Below are 10618 nucleotides of genomic sequence, written 5' to 3'. Positions count from 1 at the left end.
TTTCCCCTCGAGGCAAAAACCAGGGTGGGGGGGGGGGAGTCAGTTTAACTGTTTCCCAGATGTACCTCAGCTCACCTTCATACACATACTAATAGATCTAGCAGGAGAGATAATGGGTGGGTCAAGATCTCCCCCTTTCCCTGAGCAGGAAACAGAGATTTGGAGGAACAAAATCCTAGAGAGTCTTCAGGAAGGAGAGTGTTAAGTGCACGGACTCTATCTGGGAGAACCGGGTTTGATTCCCCACTCCTCCACTTGCACCTGCTGGATGACCTTGGGCAAGCTGTAGCTCTGATAAGAGCTGTTCTTGAAAAAGAGCAGTTTCTGTCAAGAGCTCCCTCAGCCCCACCTACATCACAGGGTGTCTGTTGTGGGGAGGGGAAGGGAAAGGAGTTTGTAAGCCGCTCTGAGACACCTTTGGGTAGTGAAGGGCGGGGTATAAATCCAACCTCTTCTCTTCTTCTTCTTCTTCTCTTTGACCTGGCATGACCTGGTCAGTGGGTGCTGCGTACATGAGAGCAGACAGACCTCTCCCCTGAGAAGGCAGCCATTTTGACCATGTGCTTGCCTGGAGAGCTGGAGAAAGCTTCAAGGTAATGGTACTCTGTAGAGATCCAGAACTCCTAAGCTAAAGAGCCTGTCCTATATTTTAACATCTGGTAAGGCATGTATAGAGAGAGGGACAGAGGATTTGCATTTTACCCATATCTTTTGGAACCCTTGCTCAAACTGGTGCTGTGCTAAAATATGTATGTGAACATTTTCTTTTTAATAAATACTTTATAACTTTTGATGCTGGCAGTGGTTCTCTGTACCACATAGACCTCCAGCTTCTCAGGCACACTATTTTAAAAGGAGTGGGAAGGCAGGCAGTTGGCAAGTAGCTATTCCTCCAGGGGTGCGCAAGGCAGTAAATTGTTGCCATGGTGACCAGGCACTGGGTAGCGGGAGACACAGAGGCAAGGCCTCAGAACTTGGAAGGGAAGCTGGGAGTCCTGACCCTCCCAGCAAGCAATTCTGTACAAAGGTCAGGTGGTGGTGGCAGGCTACCCAAGAGTGGAAGAAAAGTCTCTCCAGATATTGAGAAAAACCTAGGAGGGCAGGGCGGAATAGGGCCTGCAGGCCAGAGCAGGCACATTCTGCCACATCCTGTATAGAAAGTTTTTACATTTTAAGTTCAAATATACTGCTGCCTGTATGCGACTGCTGAGAACTAAACCAGCAGCTACTTCTCACTGCAATAGCTTCCCTCAATAAAAACATTAATGGGGTAAAATGCTGTGCACACTGAAACTCCAATCTCTCTACATTTGAGGACAATGCTGCCCACACATATCAGGAGCTCGAGGCATGTAAGTGACACCAGCTCATGGACGTCACTGAGAGCCAGGTCCTTTTCTCTGCTTCTTTCCAATAGCCCATAGATACAATTTCTCCAGCAGGTGGATATAGAAGGCGATCTAACTTTCAAGCTTTTCTAAATGCGTCACTGAAGATAAATTTTTAATCATCATTTAAATACATTTTCCACCCTCTGGTCTTTCTAGAGTTTCACCATCACACAGGAAGGACATCGCACAAGAACAACTCAGCCCTCCTTGCCACGTGGAGTACAATTTTAAAAATGAGAAACGGTGTCTGGTCATACTGCTGGGTTCTGTGCTGTCATTTTAAATGGATATCACCAGACAAGAGGTGGGGCAATTTAAACAGTTTCCACCACGGTTTGCCGTCCAGAGAGAACCACATAAAATTACCTGTCAAAACCCTTCCAAGGCCTGGTCTACACATGGAGCCAGACGTGGCAACAGAATTGTAAGGTGCCAAAATGAGTTGTATCACCTCTGACTGTAGATGCAAGGAAGGCAGCATTTTCAGGACTCTCCACTGTAAAAAAAAATTCCCTGCCAATAAAAAAGCACCCCATGGAAAAAGGATCCTGACTGGCCCTTCATGTGCAGAGCCAGTTTTTCACTTAGAGGAAATTATTAGTGTGGGGAAGATATGAAAAATCATGTATTCCCTCTCCTGGAATGGTACAGTCCATTCCACCACTATGGTATTCTACTAGTACATTATCACTTCATTCTGCTCTACACTTTGACCAGGCCTCAGTGAACCACCAGAAACCTCCCAGGACATGCAGCAGGGATGAAACATGTCCTGAATTTTTAAGCAGGTTGCTTTAAAAAAAGAGAGTAACAAAATATTAATAAAGTCATTATGGGTACAATTGAGAAACTGAATTAAGAGCCTTGTCCTCCTAACGGCTCCTTAAGATACTTGCACAATACAGGTAAAAACTGATAATGACACTTCATGTTATTGAGCCTGGGGCTAGGCACCTCAAGACGAGCAGTTAACTGTTGGTATATGAGCTTACAAAAAGCAAGAGATTCGTCCCCTGAAGGGAACAAGATACTTTACAGCCGGCCTTGACCTCATATTTGAGATCACAAGATCCATTTGCTGGTGCCTACTCTGCTGGCCTTTCCTCAGAGCCGACCTGAGGTGTGTGAGGAGATGCCCCTGGCAAGTTTCCCTCAGTGGCCTTCCGTCAAATGAAGGATGCATATGCTCATACAGTACCTACAAACCTTCTGCGGGGTGAATTGCTGCTTCATCTGCCACACGGCTGCACACGGCTTCCTGACCACTGCTTCCCCCATGACAGTGGCAGGAAAGAGGAGGAGGAGGAGGAAGAGTTTAGAGCTTCCATCCAAGACCTTCCTTTCCACCTCCAGTTGTTTATCCCCAGGCAAGCATGGCTGGACTTCCTTCTGCCCAGATCCAGCAGAAGCTGCCTTTGGCTCATGATCCACAGCAAACAAGGCAGAAAGGAAACTAAAGCAGGATCAAGCAAGCAGGATCTTTTAGGTTCTCAAGCCCCACCTCTCCACAGACGCCCAAAGTATGTAGGAAGCAAATCCTGAGCAAGCCACGTTCCTTCCTCCTGGCTCCTACTGGCTGCTGGCATACCCAGGAAGCAGATGCCAGGCAAGCCACTTTCCTCACTTTCAGTCTGCACTCTAATTCAGTCTGCAGAATGAAGTGCTAATGTACTGGTAGGATACCACAGTGGTGGAATGGACCCCTCTCCTCCTAGCCGCTTGATCTGCCCATCTCCTGCTCCTCCATCTCTCCCACCAGTAGTAGCTGCACAAGCTCTTCCACTAGCAGCACAGAGAACCAGCAGCAGCAACTACTTGCAGTCCCAGCAGGCAAGAGAGGGACCAAGGGTGAGGAGGAAGAACCACAGAACAACCCAAGTGGAGAAAACTAGGCCACAGCTTTTACTGAATACAGACAAAGGAGAATTGGCACAGCACGGGGATGGATCCAGCATCGAACGACCTGGCTGCTCTCTGCTATTAACCCATCCCCATAGCCCACCGGCAGGGTGGGTGGGGAGCCCACTAAGTAACAAACCCAGGATCCTACATGGGCACAAGTCGCTGTGTGGTTCCTTTGCCATCCGGTGGTGAGAGACAGCTGACAGATCCCAAGCAGGGCATGCCACTGAGTGGCTCCACCCCCAAAGCCCCTAAAAGGAATCCTCACAGTGGGAGAAGCAGGCATGCAGGCTGTGGTGTCAAAACAATGTTGGGCACAGCTGTACACACATGAAACTGTCTTATACCGAATCAGACCATTCGTCCAAAAGGTCACTACTGTCTACTCAGAAATGACAGCAGCTCTCCAAGGTCGGGGTCACAGGCAGATGTTTTTCACATCATATCCTACCTGGTCCTTTTAACTGCAGGTGTCAGGGGTTGAACGTGGAACCCTCTGTATGCCAAGCAGAGGCTCTTCCATCAGGCCGCAGCCTCTCCTCTGGGGCTTATCTCATGCTATCAAAGAGGAAAGGGAATCAGCTTCCTTGTCCATCCCCTTCTTCCTCACCCCACTTTCAGAAGACAAGAGGAAGCTTTGCTCCAGTGGTACCCTGGGGCTCCTCTCACTGTTCTTAGTGGAACTGCTGACAGATTTGCTTCCTCAAGCCTGGAAACCTAGGCCCATCACATCCCATTCTTTGCAATTATTGCCTGTCACTATTGCTGCCCCCCTTGCTCCCAGCCCACTTTCCCAACCACAATTCAATTAAGCAAGATTGACATTTTTCCTTTGTACAGGAAAGATTAAATTAGTGACCATGATGCATTCCAATAGTTTAGGAAGTAGAATTATTTAGAACTGTGGATTAACTGGCAATCCCAGCTGTGTTGTATCCACTGAATCTGACTGCTGTAGTAGATACCATACAGAGCTCTGGATGTCCCATGCTTTGTGCAAGCTGCAATTCCATACCAGCACTGAGGAAGGCTGGATACAGAATTAAGTTTCCTGAGGCTGCAATCACATGCGCCAGTAGATCCAACATAGGCGTGAATGACTGATGGATCTAAAGGGCACAATCAGACAGCAACACCTGGGAAGCATCCCATAGGCGTCAGTAACCTGTGCTGCTCTGAAGAAGAAGAGGAGGAGGAGGAGGAGGAGATATGATTCATACCCCGCCCTTCACTACCCAAATGAGTCTCAGAGCGGCTTACAAACTCCTTTCCCTTCCGCTCCCCACAACAGACACCCTGTGAGGTAGGTGGGGCTGAGAGAGCTCTGACAGAAGCTGCTCTTTTTCAAGAACAGCTGTGCCAGAACTATGGCTTTCCCAAGGTCATCCAACAGGTGCAAGTGGAGGAGTGGGGAATCAAACCCAGTTCTCCCAGATTAGAGTACGTGCACTTAACCACTACACCAAAGTGGCTCTCAAAGCGCAGTAAAAAGATACCAGAGAAATTCACATAGTAAACATGTTCTGCCAGGCCATGGATGGACTTTCCTGTCTGATCGCACAAGCATACATGCATGCCACTGGGATGGTCTGATCAGGCCATCCCAACTCGGTGCCATTTCCCCCCCCCTCGCAGTATGTGCATCATCACATACCCATGGGGGGCCCTTGGTGCGGAGGTGGGATTCCCCGTTTATGCGCATGGGAAACAAACGGCAAAAAAAAAACCCCGACTCAACCGCAGTTGCGACGGATCACACAGTGACGAGGTGAGCCCACAGCTACAAAGGCCTGTGTGATCTTGCAACCTCAGGTCAAATTCCTCCGGAGGGAATAGCCTTGCTTCCCCTCTGCTTCAACTAGCATGTGTGACCGCAACTTGGGAGCCAAAATGATCAGTTGTAAATATTACAACCTGGCACAAGCCACATGGGGAGGCTATTGCCAGAGCCCTGGAGACAGCCTCCATTTGTTGTAGAGACTGGCATTAATACAAGGAAAACATAAGGGACATGCAGAACTTGTAGTCAAAAGAACACACTTCTAAATTCTGTCCTGTATGGCAACTCAAGGGACAGTTCCCTCATTGTAAAAAATGCTTACTAAAGATGAACCCAAAGTGGTTTTGACGGATACAAAGGTTACCTTGTGGATTGTGTTGGGGTATCTTGTTTACTCCGTGTCTATTCTTGGATTTTACAGTCCTGTCTTCACCTCATATCCTGCTGACTGACTGTAATGCATTTTTGTTTTTCTTTGCTGTTCTGTTGCATTTCTCTCAATAAAAAATTAATAATAAAAAAAAGATGAACCCAAAGTAACTTCCACCCCATTTCAACATATGGCATTTTTGTGTACTTAGTTCTTAGTCCTAGCTATATTGTTTACTAAACGTCTCCTTATGCTCTGGATCATACTGACTCACACTGCGTAATCTACCTTGAACCTCAGTGAGAAAAGCTTTAAATAAATAAATAAAATAATACACCTACCTGTAAGCAAGCGCCAAATAGCAGTAAAGACACCAGAACTTCTACTACGTCTACCTACATTAGGAGCACAAGAGGGAGATCCAAGTGTATTAAATAGCACACAGTCTGCATATCAGGGCCTTCAGTATGCAGCCCATGGCCCACATATCCCTGAGCATCAGAGAAGTTCATGATGGTGTCAGCGCAACATGATGGAAAACAACAGTTTCATTCTGAGGTATGCAAATGCTCTGACATAGGGCTGCTCTTTCCTGTTTATGACTCCAGTTGCAAAAACAGTAAAGATAATAAATGCTCTTTAAGACCCATCCTCAGATACATGCAATTATAAAAATGGCTTGCATAATTTTAAATAAGTGAATGACCACTTTGTTTCTTTATCTAATACCTAGAAAACTATGCATAGACTGCAAAAATAGCGCTGCCACTTCCACAGCATAATCTTTACAATAATGAAGCGGAAAAAGGAATTAAGTGAAATCTTTAATGAGCAGCCTACATTTGTACAACTCAGTGGATACCAATGAACTACTCCAATTTAAATGGTCAGCATGTGACTACTTAAGTTTAATACATTTGACTTTGTTGTACACATGGCTGTACACTTTCTCCATTCCTCCATTGTACCACTTGGATCATCTCATTAGATCTGCAAATCTGCTGCAATTTTCTCTGGGTATGCATGACTGAATTAAAATGCCCTACTACCCAGTATGTTGCATTTTGGAGACACTGTTGGTAATGGTGGGATTTAACACCATCTTTGATAGTGTGGAGCAACTAACAAGACGTGGAACCTTCCATCATTGACATTCAGCTGCTTTACCATTTTGCACACTTGGCAGGAATCCAGCACTATTTTTATTCCAGTACGTATATTATATAATTAGAATTCAATCTTCTCTGCAGATCTTTAAACTGGTGGTATACTTAGGGGAATCAAGAACTAAAAGGGTGAGAAGAAAGTCTAATGAAAGGCCAATATTAAAAACCTAGTTAAAACTTATAATATACAAAAATACAAGTATTTATTAGAAAGACAGTTTAAAAAATACATAAGGCCCCAATGAAAGCCTCGTAAATAAATTATAGCCTAAACACAAGGGCCAATACACATGATCTGACACATTTCTGCCCTATTGGGGCCTTCTTCAGAGGTCAAACAATATTGAGGTACACATAACTTATATACATATTGCAATAAGATCACCAATAAGTGAATCATGGACCAGGAAGAGGAAGGTTAAGCAGAAAAATCTAAAAACACATGATAAAGATGTTTGTGAGGCCTCAAAAGGTGAAAGTCATGTGTCTGGTGCCAAATGCACACTTGCTGTATTAGAACATCTTCCAATTAAGGTCCAAAAAATACCTGTGATACCTGTGTGGCTATCAAAGTCAGAGCTAAAGTGTCCTCAAGCAAAAAGCGTTACCAGACAGTTAAACTCCATCTTTATAGTACTCAAATCACCCCCCTTGTCTAGTGCTGGAGTGATCACCTTTCCTGGTGTTTGACAGATAGTGACAGTGCTAAAGAAGCCATCCCCTAGAACAAGATAAATTCTTCATCGATTTATCTAGAGAAGACACATGATTAAGAAGTGAGCCAATTTCTTTCTTATCCCTAACAACATATGATTCTGAATTTCTTACTTGGGAAAGAAAGAAAGCAACAAAAAAACTCTCTTATACAAAAGGCCACACATTATGCTAGACATGGGAAGGAAACAATGGCAACCTTCAGATATTTGGACAAGAATGACGGTTTAATGACACTTCTATTCTCGTGCTTTATGCATGGCTTATTTTATTTTCGCTGTGCACCACGCAAGAATGGTTCTGCTCCTCAAAACATAGGGCTTCCTGTTTCTTTCTTGTTCACCACATCTCACCTTGCACTTTATTTTCTTTCAGATCTGTAGTAGACAAGCTCAAATGTGAGCCCTGAGATGTTGCACCATGACCCCACCACCCATAAGTAGACAGCAAACAGTATCAACACATCACGGAACTCAATAATTTCTTTGTATATCCAGAGTCTGAATGCAATCTTAAAGTCTGGGGCAGAATATATCTTGTGCTTTTAGCCAACTGTTCTTAAGCTATGGCAGCCTTCTAAATCAAACCACAAAATATATTAGCCAATAAAAATGTTTAATTAGCTTGCCTAATGAACTTATGCTAGTCACTGGAGGCCTGAACAGGGGTGAAAGCCGATAAGGTCTCTTTGGATTCACAGAAACCTCTCTATCTGGTTATCTGGAGGAGAATCTTATGCACCATAGATGACTAGGAGAGTGCCTGTTACAAGTCTTAATTAGTAGATGTCTTCTGGCACACAAATTAAACCTGTTACACTATAATTCTAACACACTGTTATTTGCATTAGGTTATTTAAGACCACACTTACAAAGAAGTAAAACATTCTGTGCGACCACGAAGGAGCACAGTCTCCCATACTTTCCTGAGCATAAGATTATACTTCACATGCACTAGCTAGCTACGCCTACCTTCCTAGTTTTGGAATGAGGAATTACGCACTAGAGGGCCCCCCCCCAAAGAAACACCTTTCATCAGAAAATAAACAAAAACACAAAAAGGATGTTGGACAGGGTGACCTACGTACAGTAAATAATAAATGAAGATTTACAAGACTAGTTATCACAGTTCTTTTAAGCAGTATTAAAAAGAGGAGAATGTATCATTGAACAGCACCTTGGACAGCATTTCTGAGCTACTCGGTAAGGGAGACGTAGTCCTCCAGCACACATGCACATACATGCACACAAACACACACACACACACTCCATTAGTCTCCTCAGAACATCCGGTTTCCACTATAACTGCACAAGACATCAATCTACTGAATTAAATCACAAGAAAACAAATCTAATCCTCATTTCTAAACAACTAGGTTAATCGTTTACAAAATCTTCACACGCTGTTATCCACATTTGTAGATTCCAGACAGGCAAGCATTAAAAATCAAACAGAGTGGGGCTATCAGCATAAGGCAAACATAGCAAGGGAAGAGGAGACTCCCATCTCCTCAAAATATTGGAAATAGCCTAGGTGTAGTATAGTCAGTGAAAGAGGAGTGTATCACAAGAGTAGAGACTGAGCAGCAGAAATGTGAGGTGAAAACGTTTCCATTTCTAAAGATTCACTGTTTTATGAAAACTAACAACAGTGAACAGATGCCATTGCTAATATAATATTAGGCCAGCTTGGAAGTTTCAAAGTTATAATTTATGTTTTTCAGGCGATGATCCCTAGGAACTGTGTTGTTAGCAAAATTGCCTTGATTTATAATATTATCTAAAGACAGTTTCATCTTATTGGCTGTGCAGGTCAAATCAGAACCAAAGCTAACAGTCTTCTTTAAAGGTCTTTACCCAGATAGCCAAAGGGATATGGCAGTCACCAACCTCAGGTGGCTCCAATGAGTGCTCTAAAGAGAATGACAGTGAAAATGAGGTGCCTCAGTGACCTTTGTGGAAAAGAGTTAAATTGCTAAAATAGATGAGTGGACAGTCCTATCCACAGCATATCATGGCACAGTTCTTGTGGTGTGCTAAAATCAGAGGTCATTTCGGGGGGGAACGCGGGGGATCGCAGTTCCCCCGGGTGAGGTACGGGGGCGGGGCACATGACGAAGCCCCGCCCCCTGCTTCCGGTCGCCCCGCTTCCGGCCCTAATTCAGCCAGGAGGAGGCAGGAGAAGAGGGAGGGTAAGTTGCTTCCTCCCTGCCTCTCCCCACCCCTGCCTGCCTGGGGCCAGGGAGGGCCTTCGCGGGGCTTCCTTGCACTCCCGCCGGCCTTGCAGGTCCACCGCCGGGCCCCTCATGGGGCTCGGCAGTGGAGCTGCAAGGCCGGCGGCGGCGGCCAGGACCGGTGGGGGTGGGGTGTGTAGCCTTATGACACACTTCCGGTGATGTCAGGGGGTGTGGCATAGGCTAATGAGTTATGCTAATGAGTTCCCCTAGCTCTTTTTCTACGAAACGACCCCTGGCTAAAATGACTATGCCAACAGTTTTCAGTGCCTTTGGGATTTCCCCCCTTATATTTATACAATATAAGGGAAGTACATGCTGCACTGCCTTTAAAGTTTTGCAAGTATTATTCCAGTAAAAATAATTTTCACCTAAAGCTTTGAATCTGTTCAGAAATAACATTTAAGCCACACTCGATTTATGCTTGCCTAATCAAATGTTTCAGTTCAAGTATTTGTTGCTATTGGGACATAATGGGGTAAGGTAACAGTCAGAATAAAAATGGTACATCAGCTCACACTGTATTTAGTTTCAAGGTATTAAATTCTTATCTAGGGCATTTGATTTTTCTTGAGACTTTTCTAATTCATGTTTTCCCAAAACCTTGGGTCAGTCACAAGTTCTGGCACAGCTGTCCTTGAAAAAGAGCAGTTTGTGTCAGAGTTCTCTCAGCTCCACCCACCTCACAGGGTGTCTGTTGTGGGGAGGGGAAGGGAAAGGAGTTTGTAAGCCGCTCTGAGACTCCAAGTGAAGGGCGGGGTATAAATCCAATCTCTTCTTCTTCTTCTTCTTCAAAAGACCTCATGAGTGGTGAACCCAAAGGCCCTGAATCAAACCTTACCTCTACTGCAAACTCAGTAGAGGAATTTGTTTATGTATTTATTTCTTATACATGTACTTCATCTATATTCTGCCTTTCTCCCCCAGCGAGTACCCAGGGCAGCTTCCATCTCATCCTCACAACAATCTTGTGAGGTTGCTTATACTAAGAGTGTGTGACTGTCCCAAGAGTACCCAGCAAGCTTCCATGGCAAATTAGGGATTCAAACCTTGGGTCTCCCA

General features: G+C 44.7%; 1 protein-coding gene across 2 annotated transcripts in view; it reads right to left on the bottom strand.

The window, feature by feature from the left end:
* The window catches only part of OSBP2 (oxysterol binding protein 2), a 162412-nt gene that overhangs the window by 88661 nt on the left and 63133 nt on the right, over positions 1 to 10618 (bottom strand). The gene's annotated exons all lie outside the window — the stretch shown is intronic.

This window comes from Gekko japonicus, unplaced genomic scaffold, assembly GCF_001447785.1.
Source record: "Gekko japonicus isolate JY-2015 unplaced genomic scaffold, Gekko_japonicus_V1.1 scaffold431, whole genome shotgun sequence".
In the NCBI taxonomy this organism is placed as follows: domain Eukaryota; kingdom Metazoa; phylum Chordata; class Lepidosauria; order Squamata; family Gekkonidae; genus Gekko; species Gekko japonicus.
The sequence above is the reverse complement of the archived record's forward strand: the minus strand, read 5'-3'. Positions and strand labels throughout refer to the sequence as shown.